Genomic DNA, 21,308 nt, shown 5'->3' with positions numbered 1-21,308 from the left:
TGAACCAGGGAAACTGGGCCAGATAATCTCTAGAAGGCTTTTTAGCTCTGTTTTTCTGTGGTTTTCATGAAAATAGCTCAGAAATGAGAGGTTTAGGACTTAGCACTATGTTAACTGTGCCTGGTTGATTTGTGAATCATGGACAACATAGATGGTTTAAACTCTACTGTATTATTTGAAACAGACTAGATTCATATTCAGATTCAACAAGAACAAAATCTGTTTGAATTGAAGACAGTATGTCAATACCTTTTCAGGCTCAACATTTTACCACTCTTTCCAAGGCCTCATTCACACATATCTGCATCAAGCCCTCTTAAGAAAGAACTGGGGCCTTCCCTGGTGGTCCAGTGGCTAAGACTCAAACTCCCAATGCAGGGGGCCCAGATTTCATCCCTCATCAGGAAACTTTATCCCACATGCTGCAACTAAAGTTCGAATGCTACAACTAAAAATATATATATATATAATATCATATAATTATATATATTATTTATATAATTACATACATATATATATATCCTGCATGTTGCAAGGAAGACTGAAGATCATGAGTGTCATTAACTAAGACCAGGAATAGCCAAACAAATAAGTAAGTATTATTTTTGAAAAAGATGGATTGGAAACCCCTCCTGCCAATGTTTGTTAAAATCTCCTTGAGATTACATATGATACATTACATATGATATTACATACATATTACATTACACATGATGCATGCCTCCTGTAGTCTATACCTTAGTTATAGTACCATCATTCATATATTCATCCCTTCAATAAATAGTGACTGAAGGCTTCATATATACTAGGAATTGCGTTAGGGCTGGCCACTTGATTATCCAAGTTAGAAATCTAGGAGTCAACTTAAATACACTCCTGACCCTTGCTCCCAACATATTAGATCAGCCACCAAACTTGTGTCAGTACTACCCTCTAAATATCTCTTGAATTTTTGTTCACCTCTCTATTCACTCCCCCTGTGATGATGTTGGTAAAGCCCGGCTAAGCCCAGCTACTGTAGAAAGCAGAGCATAAGGTATTCTAGCGAGGAGGGACCAGCCCTGCATGGTGGAGTGAGGGGGAAGAAGGGCTGAGGCTAGGGAAGTTGTAATTTGATGAGATGCACTGTATTACCACACTGGTTACTGTTGTAACCACCAAAAACAACTCAGCAGGCATGGGACTTCTCCACAAGAGAAAGAGGAGGGGATTGTAACTGCTGCCATGTCTCCTGGCTCCATTTGCCATTAGTGAATGTTTACTTCTCAGAGAGCTAACTGCCCCCAATTTCTAGGCTGGGTCATCTGACCACATGGTGGATTGTAGGAGGGCAGATCCCACGCTCAAGGTGTGATACTTCATCCAGTTTCAAAAGTAGAGCAGCAACTTGGCACAGATGAGGCTCTTATCAGACAGAGAGAAGAGACAGAGGATTTGAGAAGGAACACAAGGTTTGTGTCTTAATATAAGCGAAGACTTCCGCATTTTTACTTCAAATTCTTGTAACTGCCCACTGAGTAGACTTTGCACCTGTCACTTCTTCCCTTCTAATTCATTCTTCATGCACTACCTAGACTCTTCTTCCAGATCCAAATCTTTCATCAGCTTTCCCCAGTTTATACCATGGCATGTCGGGTTCCACTGTATCCCCTGGCCTGTTTATCAGTCTTCTTATTAAAGACAATTTTATCAAAAGACTCAGACAGTCAGTCCTCTCAAGCTTTCGTTAGCGTTTATTGGGGTTTTTTTCCTGACTTAAAAATTAAAACACTGATTTTGGAAAATAATAAAAGTCTAAAAAAGGAAATAAAAATCAATTACTTTTAAGGAGAAAACAACATTTTGGAGTACTGTCTGGCCATGTTTTATCTTGGCACACATGTGCATTTTTTAAATTCTCAGGCATATATTAAATAAAGTTATACTTCAATAATTACTACGCTGCAGTTTATATTCAACCAAAAATATATGTCAAGACCACTCAAATTGTTCAAGTTTACGGCAATTTCTCATTTCTTTGTTTTATTGTCCTGTTACTTAAGTATGCTTTGAAAATGTATGTCTACATTTCAGAAATAGAGCACATTAAAAAAGCCCTCTGGGGGAAAAAAACTTTCTGTAAACATACCTTCTTTCCAATATATTTTCCTGCTTTGTTTTGAATAAAATAGCTTAATAATAAATAATAAATTAATTAATCTAAAAATCATAATGTAACTAACTCTTAACATTTGTTCTGCTACACTGAGAAAGATAATTTAAGGCAATTATAATATGCTTGTTTCCACATCATGGCCTAAAACTTTATACAAAATTTGCCCTATATTAAGGACTTAACAAAAAATTATTTTATGATTCTGTTGTGTGTGCTCATTCTCTCAGTCGTGTCCAATGCTTTGTGATCCCATGGACTGTAGCCCACCAGCCTCCTCTGTCCATGGGATTTTTCAGACAAGAATATGGGAGCAGGTTGTCATTCCCTCCTCCAGGGGATCTTCATGACCCAGGGATCAAACCTCTGTTTCCTCCTTGACACGTGGATTCTTTACTACTGAGCCACCTGTGAAGCCCTGTATGATTCTATAAATACCAATAAAACACTTTAACTTTTTAAATCAATAAATTGGTATATTAGCATCACAAATTACTGTTTTTTCCTAACCTGTCAAGTATGGACTGTCCATAGCAGTTGATGAAAGTACTGTGTGTTTTTTAAAAAAATCACTGTCAAGCCTAGATCTTGAAAGCAATAGCAGAGAAAGTTAATCTTTAAAAATCATTAAGCTTCATTAAAACTGCATCAGCATATCCACACACACAAAAAGCTACTAAATAGTGAATGCTTGTGTAATTTATTTAAATTTTAAAAGTCTAAAATTTAAGAAACTATGAAATCAAATTGAATCCATATTAGTAAGAAAACCCTTATATGAGGTTTATTAGAGCAACAGAAACAATACCATCCTAACTTTTCTAAAACTTATTTTAAACCATCACTTCAACTGAATAAAGCTTTTAGAATGCAAATAACATCACACAAAAATGATCTTAGAAAAGTGTAGTTATAATTTTGAATATTGGAACATTAAATATTTAGTCTTTATTTAATAACTGAAGTCTTTATTCCTTGAGAACATATTAATATATTTCTAAATGAAAGACATCTCTTGTCTAATGACTTGTTAGAGAATGATTCATGGTTCATTAGATAAGCATTAGATTATTTTACTTCATTCAATTAGAAAAAAAAATCTGTATGTTGGCCATGTTTCATTTCACACATGATATTATTTTCTTAACCCTTCAATTTAAGGGTATAAATTATAGAAAGCAAAGCATAACATTCTCAACTAACGTTCCAATTATATTCAAATGACTCAAACTGTAAGCATTTTTAAAATCTGTTTTCAAAAGTATATTAAAACAAAACATAATCTGATTCACATTAACTACCAGCTCATGTATACTAAAGAATCAAGTTTTTTTAGTTACAAAAGCAGATTAAATTTTTTCCCTGCTCTTAGAAACAGAGTTCTGATGTACGTAATGAATCTAAGTCAGCATTCACAAAGGCTACCTGAAATTCTATCATCTTTCAGCCCAATGTCAGGTTAACCATAATTATGCAGAAACAATTCAAAATTAGAGTTTAAATGGAAGTGTCAGCAAGTCATAACATATCACCAAAGTCATAACTTTAGATATAATATCACAGATATTATACTGTTTCCCATCAAATACAACAGATGGCAATATACAACAGACAGAGTTTCCAGAAAACTAAAGCTATCACAGCTATAAATAAGCAATGCATTATATACTGGAACACAGCAAGGCCAAAGCATTAACGCTATTAAAAAGGGAATAAGATGTGAAACAAACGTCTCTAAAATATAAAACATAAGAGATCACAAACCAAAACATGTCACTTTGCATTTATTTATAAATCTGTTTTGATAATTACTTTTATAAAGAAAACATTTATTTCTACACTGTCTCAGGCAGTGATTCTTTTTTTCTGCCTCCCTGAATACGATGCACTCTTCAAACCCTTTTCCTGACTGGCATTGTCACATCAAGATTTCTCCTTGCTGCCGCCTCCTTCTTGCTTCTCGCCCAGCTTTTTGCGCTGGTTCCCTGCGGACCTGGTGCCGCTTTTGTGAAGCGGCTGCTGAGGAGACTCCAGCGCTAGCCGTGGCGGACGGAAAGGAACGAGTCAAGACTGAGAACAACGATCTATTAATTTGAAGGTGGCGGGGCAGGATGGTTCTGTGGTGCAGTTTAAGATTAAGAGGCATACACCTCTCAGTAAACTAATGAAGGCCTATTGTGAAAGACAGGGTTTGTCAATAAGGCAGATCAGATTCCGATTTGACCGGCAGCGAGAAAGACACACCTGCACAGTTGGAGAAGGAAGATGAAGATACAACTGATGTATTCCAGCAGCAGACAGGCGGTGTCTACTAAAAAGGGAACCTGCTGTTTTACTCCAGAACTCATTTCCTCCAGACCAAGAAGACATTCTCAGATAGAAAACTACAATTTGGTTCCACCACATACTGTACTACAAACTATACTACAGTATAGTTTCTCTATTCTTTCATTTTCCCCTTCCCCATTCCTTTATTGTATATAAAGTAACTGGTGTATGTGCACAAACATATTGCTTTTTAAAAAAACTAGATTGCCAGTGGTATGTTTTGATCGACATCAAATGGAGATGGGTTGGGGAAAATTACCGATTCTGTGAAAATACCCTCTTTTCTCCATTAGTGGCATGCCCATCAGCTCTTATTTTTCTATTCCAGTAAGCTGTTTTACTCTCACTGTTTAACAAAAAAAGAACAACATAAAAATTCTTGCATACCTTGTTTGATTGGCGAATTTTAATTTTTTATTTATCATTGTAAAACCAAGGACAATTTTATAACTTTTTTGTATTTAGCTGTTACTTTTTTGTAGTTTTTGTACGTAGCTGTCACATGTAGGTTGATTTATCTTTAAGTAGGGATAAATGGCTTCCTTTATGACTAGGCTGGTAAAGAATCCACCTGCTATGCGGGAGACCTGGAATAGATTCCTGTGTTGGGAAGATCCCCTGGAGAAGGGAAAGGCTACCCTCTCCAATATTTTGGCCTGGAGAATTCTGCCGACTGTATAGTCCCTGGGGTGGCAAAGAGTTGGACACGGCTGAGCAACTTTCACTTAAATTACTCTAAAAGAAATGAATCCTAGATAGTTTTCCATTCAAGTCAATTGTCTTGTTTAAATAAGCTTCTTGTTTAAAATGAAGAAAACAAACAAAAAAGATTTCTCCTTAAGAAACATTTAGCAGGCTCTTGAGTTCCTTCTTCCTCTGCCCAACTCAGGGCTTCTGCTAGCTAGCCTGTTTCTATCCTCAGGGGCCTGTCCTCCTAGGATGAAGCGGTGGGGGAGTGGGGGGACTTGAGCTTCTGTGTTGCCTGTTTACCACCAGCCACAGGCAGGCCTTGAGGGACGGGGCTGTTTCTGCGAATGCTTCTAAGCCATACAAAACTAATGGAGTTCCACCTTAGTTTTCTCTTAGTGTAGGAGAAGTCTTACACTTCTTGCTGCCTATTCCCAGAGGAGGCAGCCACAAACCCCACTGTTCTTAGTCCAGCCTAAATCTATCTGGATGTTTCTATCACCTCCTCACACAGACCACCCCAAAAGGGGTAGAGTATGGGCACCTGCATCCAACTTCCTTCTCCTAATCCCTCCTTTCATCTCCCCTCCCTAAACTGAAGCTTTCCCTAAACTTCCCTTTTGGACTGGGAGGCTCTGCTCTTACATCACGTCTTACTTCTGTGCAAGGTGACCTTTGCCCTTTCTCTTCCCTAGGGCCACAATGGTGGACTGGCTGCAAAGGAACACAATTTATGGGAGGAATAAAAAAAAAAAATACACATCAGTTCAGCATGTTCTAGATAACCTTCATTATGCTATGGTAAATGTTATCCAACATTGCTGATAACTACACAGTTTTCAAAGCACTTGCTTATCTGTTATCTCATTACTGTCATGTTACAACAGGATGATTGGGTTCCCAGAAAACAGACTCAGAGACAGAAATTTACATGCAGGAAGTTTCTGGGGGCGAGGGCTCTCAGCAACAGCATCGCAGGCGATTGAAGGAAACAAAACTAGGCAGATAAAGAGGTTGGACTGTGATGCGTGGAACAGAAGGTTTGGCCAGTCTCACACAGAGCTCTGGAGTTGGGATAGCACTTCATATTTTTACCAAATTGAGGCAAGAGGGCTTGTCCTTTACAGTCCTGAAATTACAGTCATTGCATATGAGCTGCTTCCTGGGAAGAGGATGTGACCTTGGGTAGGGCAGCTGCTTTTAGCTACAAGCAATCCTCTAGAGGGACTAAGATGAGAACTGTTAGCCCACGAGCCCCAGGCGGCTGGAGCATGAGAGCTGCAGCCCTGAAGCGGGGCTTGGGGAATCATCAGGGCATCCACTGTATTTTACCAAAAGCGAACCTGCTTCCTGCCCCTTCTCCATATTTTATGCATGGGACCCTGGGACACTGGGAGCATAACAAGATCAAGTTCTCAGAGCCAGTGAGTAACTTGCTGTGTTAGTGGCTCAGTCATGTCCAACTTTTTGTGACACCATGGACTGTAGCCCACCAGGCTCCGCTGTCCATGGAATTCTCCATGGATACTCAGTGAGTTGAATTCCTGTATCTTGCTGGTTGAGTTCCAGCAAGAATACTGGAATGGGCTGCCATTTCCTTCTCCAGGGGATCTTCCTGACTCAGAAATCGAACCCCCGTATCCTGCATTATAGGCAGATTCTTTACCATCTGAGCCACAAAGAAAGCCCAGTGAGTAACTGATATATTTTATTTGGCCTCCAAAATAATTCTATCAGGTGTAACTTGTTAACTTCCCTTTTGCTGGCTCTCTGTGCACCAATGTCAAACAAAATATGGAGACAGAGTTATGGAGAAGAAGGAAAGACTGACTTTATTTCTTTGCCAGGCAAAGGGGGAACACAGTAGGCTAGAGCCTCAGGAACTATGCCCCCTGCCCCACTCCTGGGGAGTGTGTGTGTGTGCGCACACATGCATACCCACACACACACTCAGTTGCATCTGACTCTTTGCGACCCCACGGACTCTAGCTCATGAGCCTCCTCTGTCCATGGGATTCTCCAGGCAAGAATACTGGAGTGGGTTGCCATTCCCTTCTCCAGGGGATCTTCCCGACCCAGGGATCAAGTCTGTGTCTCCTGCACAGCAGGTGATGTGGGCCACCCTTTACTACTGGGCCACCTGGGAAGCCCACCCCTGGGGAATAGTCTCCCTATGTAGTCAAGCCTTCTTATACTGTTTATAAGGTTCCAGATGAACCAAGAACTTCCAGATGTACAAGCTGGATTTAGAAAAGGCAGAGGAACCAGAGATCAAATTGCCAATATTCATTGGTTCATGGAGAAAGCAAGGGAATTCCAGAAAAACATCTACTTCTTCTTCACTGACTATGCTAAAGCCTTTGACTCTGCGGATCACAAAAACCGGAAAATTCTTAAATTGTTGGGAATACCAAACCACCTTACCTGCCTCCTGAGAAATCTGTATGCAGGTCAAGAAGCAACGGTTAGAACCAGACATGGAGCAAAGGACTAGTTCCAAATTGGGAAAGGAGCGCAACAAGGCTGTATACTGTTACCATGTTCATTTAACTTCTGGGAAGAGTACATTATGTGAAACGCTGGGCTGGATGAAGCAGAAGCTGGAATCAAGACTGGTATGCAGATGATACCACTCTAATGGCAGGAAGTAAAGAAGAACTAAAGAGCTTCTTGATGAGGGTGATAGAGGAGAATGAAAAAGCTGGCTTAAAACTCAACATTCAAAAAACTAAAATCATGACATACGGTTCCATCACTTCATGACAAACAAAAGGGGATAAAGTGGAAGCAGTGACAAATTTTATTTTCTTGGGCTCCAAAATTTGTGTAGACAGTAACTGCACCCAGGAAATTAAAAGATGCTTGCTCCTTGGAAGAAAAGCTATGATTTACCTAGACAGCCTATTAAAAAGCAGAGATATTACTTTGCCAACAAAGATCCGTGTAGTCAAAGCTATAGTTTTTCCACTAGTCATGTATGGATGTGAGAGTTGGACCATAAAGAAAGCTGAACACTGAAAAATTGATGCTTTTGACCTGCGGGTTATAGAAGACTCTAGAGAGTCCCTTGGACTGCAAGGAGATCAAACCAGTCAATCCTAAAGGAAATGGTCCTAATTATTCTTTGGAAGGACTGATGCTAAAGCTGAAACTCCAATATTTGGCCACCTGATGTGAAGGACTGACTCATTGGAAAAGACCCTGAGGCTGGGAAAGATTGAAGGCAGGAGGAGAAGGGGACGACAGAGGATGAGATGGTTGGACGCCATCACCGACTCAGTGGACATGAGTTTGAGCAAACTCCGGGAGATGCTGAAGGACAAGGAAGCCAGATGTGCTGCAGTCCATGGGTTGCAGAGTTGAACACCACTCAGTGGAGAAGGCAATGGCACCCCACTCCAGTTCTCTTGCCTGGAAGATCCCATGGATGGGGGAGCCTGGTAGGCTGCAGTCCATGGGGTTACTGAGAGTCGGGCACGACTGAGCGACTTCACTTTCAGTTTTCACTTTCATGCATTGGAGAAGGAAATGGCAACCCACTCCAGTGTTCTTGCTTGGAGAATCCCAGGGACAGGGGAGCCTGGTGGGCTGCCGTCTATGGGGTCGCACAGAGTTGGACACGACTGAAGCGACTTAACAGCAGCAGCAGCAGCAGTGACTGAACAACAGGAATGTGTAGTCAGGCAGGCTATGTGATAAGGATCAAGGCAGTAACAGTGTTACATTCTTCTTTCTTGGCAATTTCAAAAGGGTGGGGTTGCTGACAAGATTAGTGTGTTCAGGGTCTCAGGTGGTCTGTCTTCTAATCTTTTTTCTTTTTTATTATTTATTTATTTGGCTGCATCACGTCTTAGTCGTGGGCATATGGGATATTTAGTTGTGCGATGTGGGATCTACTTCCCTGACCAGGGATCAAACCTGGCCCCCCCATGAATTGAGAGCAGAGTCTTAGCTGCTCACCAGGAAGTCACCAGTCTCCTAATTTTGATCAGCTTCTCTGGTCCCTTTAATCTTCTCTCAGGCTGTTCTAACCTTGATTAGCAACTGTTCCAATCTGCTCTTTGGAACTCAGGGAAGATCATGGAGGCCAGAGTCTTGCCTACAAGAAATGGCAGGCAAAAGATGTCCCACAAGGCCCCACTCAGCATCATGCTTATGTACAAGGCCACTGAGATTCAGAAGTTTAAATGATTCCTTCAAGTATTCAAGGCCAGCAAATCATAGAACAAAAATCTAGATCATCTAACTCCATGTTTGTGCTTTCTGTATCTCACATACTGACTTGGTCCTGCCAAAGTTGCTGCGGATAAAGTAATTTTAGAACTGGAAGAGACTTTAGAAAGCAGTCTGACCCACTCATTTCTCAGAGAAGTAAAGTAATTTGGTAAATAGTTCAAGGAAATGAGCTAGTAAATAACCTCTCTGGGCCTCAGTTTTCTTATCTGTTAAATGCGATAAGCTGCCCACTTAAAACTGAGTGGTTTAAAGATTCAAATAAGATAATGGATGAAAAAGAAACTAGAAACTGATTAAAATGGTACAGGAGTGTCAGTGTTTAGCCATTTAAACACTATGTTGGGGGTAAGAAGGGACACAGCAGAGCCAAAGCAGTACAACAGTGTAACATTTTAAGTTGGGAGTATGTTTGCACAGAAAATGAGTTTATGATTTAATAAATTCTGCTAGTTCAGATTCCTGTTAAAGCTGGACAAGTCTCCAGAAAGAAAAAAAAAAAACCACTTTCTGGCAGGTTTTAATTAGAAGGGACATCCTAGGACGTATTTGCTGTGAATAATTCTGATTGATATTCAGAATTCAAAATTACAAAACTTCCTATTCTCAGATAAATAAAATAGCACAGCTTAGTTTGCTTTGGTGTAAAGGAAACACCAAAGTTCCTTCCTCTTAACTTTGGAACTGTTTGTGACATAAAAACAAAAGATCCAAAATATTTTTGTGCTTTGTTGTGTTACGCAGGCTGAGTTCCTGAAACACCACAATTAAACAAATTTAGGTTATTCTTTATCCACGAACAATCACAACTTCTGTTGTATCGGTTGTTAGCTTGGAGCTTGAAATTTAAGAGTTTGTGAGTTGATTGTTTTTTTTCTCTTCTGGAAAAGTTACAGGTGAATTAATTTTCCATGTTTTTAACATCACAAAATAGGAAGTTCTAGTCATAAAGGTGCTCAAAACAACAATAAGAACTCTATCTAAAAAGATAAAAGGACAAAACGGATGTTATCTATTACTGCATAACAAGTCACTCCAAAACTTAAAACAATAGTTGTGTGGTGTCTTTCACAATTTCTCTAGGTCAGGGAATCTTAAACGGTTTGGACGTGTGGTTCTGGCCTGCCGTATCTCTCAAGAGGTTGTACTGGGATGTCAGCCGAAGTCTTGAGAAGGCTTGACTGAGGGTGCGAGACCCACTTCCAAATGGCTGGTAAGGTGGTGCTTGTTGTTGGTAGGAGACCTCATTTCCTTTCCCGGTAAACTCTCCAGGGTCACTTCAGTGTTCTCAGAGTATGACAGCTGGCTCCCCCAGAGTGAGAAACCCAAGAGAACAAGGTGGAAGCTTCAATGCCATCATGACCTAGCTCTAGAAATCACTCATCTTTGCCTACTGGTAACGTGGATCAGTCCTCAGCCCTGATTCAGTGTGGGAGGAAACTACCCAAAGATGTAAATTCAAGGAGGTGAGGCTCATTAGAGATGATCTTGGAGAAGTTGATGGCTGATGTGTGAATTCCAGTCATTTACATTATCATAAATCAAACATGGGCTGAGAGAGAGGTTTGACAGCTCTCTTCACCTTTCTCCAGAGGAAGAGAAATGCCATGATAGTTCAAAGAGATTTGACATGGAAAATCCAAATCCTCCTAGGCTGTTTACACTGAGAGTTTCAGTCAGAGAGAGCTGAATGATCCATCAGGGGCTTCCCAGATGGTCAATGTAGGAGACACAAGAGACAAGGGTTCAATCCCTGAGTAGGAAATGGCAACCAACTCCAGTATTCTAGCCTGAAAAATTCCATGGACAGAGGAGCCTGGTGGGCTATGGTCCAGGGGGTCACAACAGAGTTTGAGTGACTGATCACGCACCCCAGGCACACACAAATGATTCGTCTGGTTGCCGTCTCCACCCTCTGAAATGGAGCTGATCCACCCTCAGAATTCCAAGCCAAGTGTTAAAACGGTTGTATGATTTAAAAGCATGTAGGCTCACCCAGCAAAGGGAAATATCAACTGTGGTGTCTATACTCAAGCACTCATGTAAGAGAAAAGGTTCTCTCCTATCTGATAGCTCAGCTCTGCTAGAGCCATCTTACCATTGGTACCTCTTATGTCAAAAGCTTTGAGTGGGTGCTGAGAGGACCACATGCTCAAAATATCTGACTCCCCAGACCCAAATTCCAACTCTAATCTCCAATTGGAAGGCAAATAGCTATCTTGATTATGTCATGTCTGAAACCGAGCTCATAATTTCCACCCCTCTAATACTCAAATCCTATTATTCTCCTCTTAATAAATGCTACCCCACCATCACCATCCACTCAGCAGGTCAGGCAAATAACCTGAAGAATGTCCTTGAATCCTCCTTTTCCTCAATCCCTAAATCCAATTCTTCAGTACATTTTATGAGTTCTTCTCCAAAATCTACCTCAAATTCTTCCACTCTTTTCCATCTCCACCACCAGCATCACCATGAGCCCTACAGCTCTAAACAAAGTCATCTTTAATGGAATGAAACATGAGTATTCTGACTGGGGACCTCATTCTCACCCTTGGGGTCTTCTTTCCATTTTCCACTCTCCCAAGAGTGTGATATGCTAGGAAGCCATCAGTCAAACACCATGTCACTGAGCAACTGACGTCTGAGATCAGAGAGAGCCTGCCTCCTTCCCAGTTTTAACCATAGAGCTCTGAAAGATGTACCACCAATGTCAACATCACATTTTACCTTGTACTCTCAGTTAGACTTGGAAATGGGGATATAGTCTCATTCTGTTTAGTTAGGATCACTGTAAGGCAAACCAGTGATCTTGGAGCGCTGAAGTAGGTTTAATTATATTTAATTATAGTTTACACATTACAATATTCATCTTAGTTTTTTATTGTGGGGTTTGGTGAGAAGTCATGTATGGATGTGTTTTGCAGGGCATTAACCTTTTAAACAAACTAAGCCTTAACCCCCATGGGATAGAAACCGCTGGTAGAGTGAGCCGTGTGAGTCCGGGTGGGAGTCAATCTGTAACATTTTAAGTAAAAAAAAGAAAGACAGCTCTGTGTGTATGACAAATAAAAAACCACATGAAAATGATGGCAAATCTAGACCTTACCAAACATAAACACGTGTTCTTTAAAGAAAAAGATTTAAGGGCATGTGACTTTATGCTTATTGTTTTGGGGGCTGCAGGGTCAGAGGGTCATCTTGACCAAGAAGACAGTGACATGAGTCATGAAAAATTCAAGTATGTCCACATTGCGGAGGAAGTGACATGTGTAGTCACTGAACTGCTGCTGCTGCTGCTGCTGCTGCTAAGTCGCTTCAGTCATGTCCAACTCTGTGCAACTCGATGAACTGCAGCCTGACAGGCTCTTCTGTCCTTGAGATTCTCCAGGCAAGAATACTGGAGTGGGTTGCCATGTCCTCCTCCAGCGGATTTTCCCAACTCAGAAATCAAACCTGTGTTTCTTACGTCTCCTATATTGGCAGGAGGGTTCTTTACCACTAGCTTCTTTACCACTATGAGCCTGGGAAACCTCATAGTAACTGAGAGAGGAACCTAAAAGCTTCTGGTGAAATATGAATTTTTCAGGCCTTTCTTGTCTCACTCTTTATTTGGAGTTCAAAGAAGATATTGATGGTTGAATTATCTCTCCATGGATTATATATATATATACAATTAGAGGTTATAGTTTTCTTATAACTAAAAATATGAGGATCATTTTCTGTTTTTTATAAACAGAAAAAGCCTGAAGCTAGGACCAGCTCTTTTGACCATATTAATAATGAAACTTCCCTTGGGTGGAATAAATGTAAACCGAACTTACACTAAATGAGTCATTGGAATGCTCTTACATTTTTCCTTCCAAATTTTGAATTTTCCTGTGTGAGTGTTAAGAAAGGCCATTGAAGTTGTTACCAAAGACTTATCCAAATCAGAGTATGATTCAGGGTTGCTGAAAATAATTTTTTTTTTCTGTTTGTGGTCCTTATTTATCCATTGATCTAAGTAAGATGTATAGTATAGTTTACTTTTAAACTCTCCTTTGAATTTTAAACTTTTACTTTTAAACTCTCCTTTAAATTCAGTGTGTATTCTGCTATTACAAAATGAAGGGATGATTATTTACCATGAACCCATAATGATGCCATGCTTCAGTGATGCCAATGCCCAAAGCTAAATCAACATCAGAGATCTTCCTCCTAGTTCAAAACACTGTGAATATTATCTAGAACTACTTCCAGATATATTTTAAAATTCTAAAACAACAACAAAAAAAGACTTCTCAAGTAATTCCACTTTACTTTAATCTTGGAGCTCTTTAACACACTTAAAGAAGTTTTTTTTTGGTTGCACTGGATCTTCATTGCTGAGTGTGGACTTTCTTTTGTTGCTTTGAGTGGGGGCTATTCTTTAGCTGCGGTGCACAGATTTCTCATTTGCAGTGGCTTCTCTTGTTGCAGCGTGTGAGCTCTAGAGCGAGGGGGCTTCAATAGTTGTGGCGTGTGACCTTAGATGCCCCATGCATGTGGGATCTTAGTTCGTGGACCAGGAATTGAACCTATGTTCCCTGCATGGGCAGGCAGATTCTTAACCACTGGACCACCAGGGAAGTCCCAAGAGAGTATTTACTCAAGTAAATATTATAATAACACTATTTGAACTTGTAAAAAAATTTGGGCATCACAGAGCCATGAGGTGAAAGGGCAGGAACCCTGTTTATTGCTTTTTGGCCTTGGTTGATTCAACTGGGAGATTTAAAAGAAGGCCCAAAGATGGTTTCTGCCAGCCCTAGACAAATTTCTGCTGCTTTCCCACTGGGTGCCCTATATATATTACAACACACTGACCACCTCTGAGTTTCATTTTGTCTTTTCAAAGCGGAAATGATACCACCAACCTCCCACAGTTGCTCTGAGACTTAAGCAAACTAATGAATGTGACAGCACACTGTACTGTGCAAATGTAAGCCATCATTAAACTCTTCTTGTGAAGATGAGTATTTTGGGGTAGGTGCTGCCTGTTAAATAAAATATATCACTGTATTTAAAAAAACAAATACATTCTCAAAAATGTTTTTTCAGTCTTTAAATTTTAGGTTGAGTGGTTAGATAGGTGACCTCTTTTTGAAGAATTATAAAAGGAAAATGGGGGCAGGCGTTGTCCCAGAGGGAGGACATATATGTATCCATACAGCTGATTCACTTCATTGTACAGTAGAAGCTAACACATTTAAAGCAATTATACTCCAATTAAAAAATGAAAAGAAAAAGGGAAAGTGTAATCAAAAATTCAAGGAAAAGAGGCATCTTAGGATTAAATTATTAGAGAACATAAAGAATCTTGAGTCTCAAAATATAAATCAGGAAGTATCTGAGCATTATGTGAATTGGTACATCTTGAAATGTCTTATTAGATGAAAGGAAAAGTGACAACCATATCTGATTTTTAGGAGCTTTGACATTATGTTTATATTTTGATTATTTGCTACTTACGATTTGCATAGGACAGTCTGAACACTGTCAATACTTTCCTCAGCAAACCAGGCAACAAATCACCTTGACTTAATACATGTAAAAAGAGAGCTCTACCCCAGGACTGGGCGGCCACTCTGCCAGGTGTTTTTTGCTTGCTGCAGCTTTTGCTCTACCTCATCCAACACAATACTTCTCTTAGGAGTGAGCCATGTCATTGCAGACTAGTCCAAGCCAGTTTTTTATTTCTCTCCCTCAATGTACTCTCCACTCATTCCAGCACTGTTTCACACACACGTGTATGGTGTGTTATTATAGGTGTGGTTTATGCTGACAGACAACATATACTGGTAAAGATCATCAAAGGATCCATGTCCCCAGCCTTGCATTTGCTCAGAAGATTGGCTGATGAATGTCAATGCATATGTTTTAAGTTAAAATAAAATGTTTAATGTATGTATCTTTTCAAAACTTGACCTCTTGCTTCAAATGACTTTTTTTATTGATTTTTTTTGGTCATGCTGTACAACATGTTGAATCTTAGTTCCCCAACTAGGGATTGAACCTGAATCCAGCCTTAACCACTGGACCACCAGGGAAGTCCCCAAATGATTTTTTTGTTGTTAATTAGATCAGTCCTGAGTGTTCATTGGAAGGACTGATGCTAAAGCTGAAACTCCAATACTTTGGCCACCTCATGCGAAGAGTTGACTCATTGGAAAAGACTCTGATGCTGGAAGGGATTGGGGGCAGGAGGAGAAGGGGACAACAGAGGATGAGATGGCTGGATGGCATCACCAACTTGATGTACATGAGTTTGAGTAAACTCCGGGAGTTGGTGATGGACAGGGAGGCCTGGCGTGCTGCGATTCATGGGGTCGCAAAGAGTCGGATACAACTGAGCAACTGAACTGAACTGAACTGATGCAACTACCAGTCCCAGTTGTGTCAAAAAAAGAAGGCTGCTGTGTGTTTTCCCCAGGGGCCAAATCTAGGACTGATAATCTCAATCATAGAGAGAGAGATGCTGATTCCATATAGATAAGGAATTTCTAATGGTCAAAACTGTCCCCCAAAATGCTTGGTTGGTTGATAATCCTGAAAGTGGAAGGTTTTCATCAGCAGCTGATACAATGTTTCTTAATACATATTCATAATCCTCTCACCTGTTCATTGACCTATTCATCAAAAAACGTATTAAGCACACACTACATGCTCAATATCTGTTTGATACAATGGGGTATTCCCTGGTGAGATCCCCAAGGATATACAGCTTACCTTAGAGGACTCCAGGTTGGACGATAAAGGGGATGGGATAAAGAGAAGCTGAACACACTAACTTGATTTTCTACTCAGAGTATAAAGGTCCATTTGAGGGCTTATTGGAAATGCAAACTTTCATGCCCCACTTTAATCAAAATCTTCATTTTAACAAGATCTCAAGGTGATCTTTGTTTGAAAAGCACTGTTCTAGGTTTCTTTCTAACTCTGAGATAATATGTTTCTGTGACTCTATAGCCTTCTATGCCAGTAATGAAAGATCTTTGGAAGAGTGACTTCGTAAGGTTTGGAGCCATGGCGTGGCTTTCCGATATGGCAACGTGCTTTAATGATGTCACCTCAGTCTACATGTTCATTTCCAGGGCAGTCTGGAAAAGACCTAGGTCCAAATGCCTTTTTCCTAGATCGGTCTACTGGAAGCGTCTGTGCTACATCTCTATTCTCATTCAGTAGGGCAGCATCTGCCTGACTTTGGGGGTCCACATGTTGTTACGGATTAAATCAAGTGAAGAAAGAAATCTTATTTACATGTGATTCATACTAATGTTGATGATGCTCTGATATTTTACACTTATTGTAGGAAACCTAGATTTTTCTTAGTAAAAGATGGAATCAATGGGACTTCCCTAGTGGTCCAGTGGCTAAGACTCTGAGCTCTCGATGCAGGGGGCCTGGGTTTGATCCCTGGTCAGGGAACAAGTTCCCTTATGCTGCAACTGAGACTAGGCACAGTCAAAAATAAAAACATTTTTTTCTTAAAAAATATGAAATCAAGTATATGAATGTATGCAATAATCATACCTCAGAAAGTGTCATCTTCTGCTAAACACCTCTCATCTGTCATCAAAAAAAAAAAAAAATCACATGCCTTCCATGGCCAACAGCTCTAAAAGTGACATACCTCAGTTCAGTTCAGTTCAGTCGCTCAGTCATGTCCGACTCTTTGCGACGCCATGAATCTCAGCACACCAGGCCTCCCTGTCCATTACCAACTCCCGGAGTTCACCCAAACTCATGTCCATTGAGTCGGTGATGCCATCCAGCCATCTCATCCTCGGTCGTCCCTTTCTCCTCCTGCCCCCAATCCCTCCCAGCATCAAAGTCTTTTCCAATGAGTCAGCTCTTCTCATGAGGTGGCCAAAGTACTGGAGTTTCAGCTTTAGCATCATTCCTTCCAAAGAAATCCTAGGGCTGATCTTCAGAATGGACTGGTTGGATCTCCTTGCAGTCCAAGGGACTCTCAAGGGTCTTCTCCAACACCACAGTTCAAAAGTTCAAAAATCACTTCATGGGAAATAGATGGGGAAACAGTGGAAACAGTGTCAGACTTTATTTTTTGGGCTCCAAAATCAATACAGATGGTGACTGCAGCCATGAAATAAAAAGACACTTATTCCTTGGAAGAAAAGCTATGACCAACCTAGACAGCATATTAAAAAGCAGAGACATTACTTTGCCAACAAAGGTCCATCTAGTCAAGGCTATGGTTTTTCCAGTAGTCCTGTATGGATGTGAGAGTTGGACTGTGAAGAAAGCTGAGCGCTGAAGAACTGACATACCTCAACCATTCCTCACTCTCATGCCATTGTCTCCCTTACATCTTCATGCTATTCATCTGCCCTTCTGTCAGTTACTAGAGCTTTATTCTGCGTTAGGTTCTTTGCGTGTGTAGATCTCTCTGCATAAATCTTTTCCTGGGTTTCAATGAGAGTTGCTGTTCATCCCTTGGGTTTCAGTTCAGGTATTACATTTTCAAAAGGTACTTCCCCAATTCCTCTACCTGCAGAAGGTCCCCACATTATTCCCTCTCTCAGTCCATAAGTACTTTCTTTGCTGTACTTCATTGATAATCTCTGTTTTTATTAGGTTTTTGACTTGTTTATTGTCCCTTTCCCCCTACTGGATTGGGAGGTCTGTGAGGGCAGAGACTCTATTTTGCTTTTCATAGCATAGTGCAGCTCATAGTAGGCTTGCAATCAATATTTGTTGAATGAATTAATGAACACAGTAAAGTTCCTTTTTTTTTTTTTTTTTTTTCTGCTGTGCTGGGTCATCCATATGACATGCAGGTTTCTCTATTTTGCGGTGCCCCATGGCCTGTGGGACCCTACATTTGACCAGGGATCAAACCTTTGTCTCCTGCATTGGAAGGCAGATTCTTAATCACCAGACCACCAGGGAAGTCCTCAAAAGTCACTGTTTTATTTTAAAGTTTCATCTGCCTCAAATGAAGCTGTAGGCAGTTATAATCACTTGCAGAAAAATGTCACAAACACAAAATAGAATAGCTTCAAACTTTGATCACAAAAGTAAGGTAATAATGAAAGATTAATATGATGAATTTTCTTTTTTAGGTTGGAATATCTCTTTTGTCATCTGTAACCTTGATATTACTCCAGCTATGTTAATTTTTTTCTATAGTGTAATTTTTTTCTATAAGTAGATGACATCATTTTTATCCAAGTTTTAAAATTCTTTAAATCTCTCACAGTGCTATTAATCAAACACAAAGCCTATAAAATTAGCCTGGTGTTGTTTTGTCCTTTGCTGATTTCCTGATTGTAATGCTCACCCTTGGCCCATGAGCACACTCATTCAGCAGAAAATCAGTTTATTTGAAGCGTAAGAGCATCAAAATATTTCTTTTTCTTGGTTAAATCAATTCCCCTTCTGCAGAGAAACAGTATAAATGGAGCTTATATGTCAAATAAACCTGTAGATACTATTTCTCTGAGTTCTTCAAATGCTGCCTAGTTCATCTCTGAAAAATAGAGTGGGTAACATGGAGGAGACAAATGTCAAATACAGATTCAATGAGCTGATCAGCCTGGTACATCCCTTGGCTGGCAGGGCTCATCTTTCCCTTCCTCTTCACTAAGTTATACATTTTTTGAGGCTTAAGATGTTGTCCTCTTCCATGGCGATGTTGCACACATACATGCTGACTGCCTGATTGATTTATAATATTAATAATTATGTGGCCTTCCCTGGTGGTCTAGTGGTTAAGACACCGAGCTTCCACTGCATGGGGCATGGGCTCCATCCTCGGTCGGAGAACTAAGATTCCACGTGCCGCATGGCCAATATATATGTATTACTCATTATACACATGAAGTGGTTTGAACTCCATGGAAGAGTGTTCCACATAATACAAACTATTTAGGATCCAAACACAATTAACAATTCTTCTCCAAGCAAAAAACTTCCATTCCATCTGCTTCACTGAGCAACATTAAGTAATGTATAATTGTTGCAACTAATACTCTATGTTGAGTGCATAACATATGCTAGGCATTGCTCCATATGATTCACATATATTATCTTATATAATACACTATTATAGCATGCTAGCCTTGAAATGCACGTGAAAGATCAAGTGTAGAGAATGGGCCATTATATAGAACTCTGTTGTTTGTTTTTTCCCTAGCCTTGTTGAAATATAATTGACCTATAACATTGTGTTAGCTTAAAGTGATGAGCTGATACACATATATATTGGGAAATGTTTATCACAGTAAGGTTAGTTAACCCATCCTTTACCTCACAAACATTTTGCTGTTGTTATAGTGAGAACTATAGTTCTATAGTGAGAGCTACATAGAACTTGATAGTTCTATATGTTAGAACTATATAGAACTATGATGAACACATCAACGTTCTACTCTCAAAGCAGTTTTCAAATATACGGCACATATTTTTAACTATAGTCATCATTCTATACATTAGATCCCTGGAAATTGTTCTAACATGAAGTTTCACCCTTTGACAAACATTTCCCTATTTTCCCCAACCCCCAGCCTCGGGCAACCACCATTCTACTCTGTTTTTGAGTTCAATGCTTTGAATCCACATTTAAGTGAGATCTTACAGTGCTTGTCTTTCTCTGACTTATTTCAGGTTGTATAGTGCCCTCAAGGTTCATCTCTGTTGTCGCAAATGGCAAGATTGTCTTCTTCTTTATAGCTGAATAATATCTCATTAGAGAAGGAAATGGCAACTCACTCCAGTTTTCTTGCCTGGAGAATCCCCACGGATAGTGGAGTTAGCGGGCCACAGTCCATGGGGTCACAAATAGTCAGACATGACCGATTGACTAAGCACAATATCCCATTGTCTATACAGATCACATTTTCTTTATTCATTCATCCTTCACACAGGTTGTTTTCATGTCTTGGTTATTGTAAATACTGTTGCAGTTAACACATGAGCATAGATATCTTTTTGAGATAATAATTTCATCTTATTTGGACATACACCCAAAAGAAAGATTGTTGAATCAAATGGTATTTCCATTTTTAACTTTTTAAGGAACTTTCATGCTGTTTTCCACAGTGGCTGCACCAGTTTGCATTCCTGCATGCACCAGGGTTTCCTTTTCTCCACATTCTCTTCAGTATTCGTTATCTCTTTGTCTTTTTGACAATAGCCATTCTGACAGATGTGAGGTGACATTTCATTATGGTTTTAATCTTCATTTCCCTCATGATTAATGATGCTGAGCACTTTTTCATGTACCTGTTGGTCATTTGCCTGTCTTATCTAAAAAACTGTCCACTAAGGTCCTATGCCCATTTTTAAACTGGATTTTCTTTTGCCATTATATAAATTCCATATATATCATTAGGTATGTATATGGTTTGACTTTTGTTAACACGTTTAACAAAAACATGGGTTTACCCTCCTTTCCTTAGGTCTTAGTGTTGGAAAACACCTAATGCCGTGTGAGCAGGAGAGAAATTTGCCTTTACTCCTTTTCTACCTCGTGCTATTATATTACAATGCCTATAATTTCCTGATGAGGAAGCTGAGGTTCAGAAATGTTTAGATCTCTCAGCTGGTGAATGTTAAAGTCAGGCTTAGGCTGTGGCTTATCTGATTTTGGAGTCCACAGTCTTCACAAATATTCTATAAACTCCCTCTAATGTTTATTTACATTTCTGGTAATTAGTTGTGGTTTCTTTTATTAGTCCCCAAAAGTAATGTTTACTTCCTAAATAATAAAATCAAGGAAATATCTGAAAGAACATTAGGATGAGAATCTAGGGACATGTGTTGTAACCAGCACTATCCTAAACGGACAAATGGGCTACAGTCCATGGGGTTGCAAAGAGTTGGATACGATTGAGTGAGAAACACACACACATATCCTAAATGG

General features: G+C 39.9%; 1 pseudogene; it reads left to right on the top strand.

Annotated features, from left to right (window-relative positions):
* The first annotated feature begins 4,035 nt into the window (after positions 1-4,035).
* LOC138087329 (small ubiquitin-related modifier 2 pseudogene) lies at positions 4,036-4,467 on the top strand (annotated as a pseudogene).
* The last annotated feature ends 16,841 nt before the right edge of the window (positions 4,468-21,308 follow it).

This window comes from Capricornis sumatraensis, chromosome 10 (assembly GCF_032405125.1).
Source record: "Capricornis sumatraensis isolate serow.1 chromosome 10, serow.2, whole genome shotgun sequence".
NCBI classification, from domain to species: Eukaryota; Metazoa; Chordata; class Mammalia; order Artiodactyla; family Bovidae; genus Capricornis; species Capricornis sumatraensis.
This window is presented reverse-complemented; position numbering and strand designations above follow the sequence as displayed.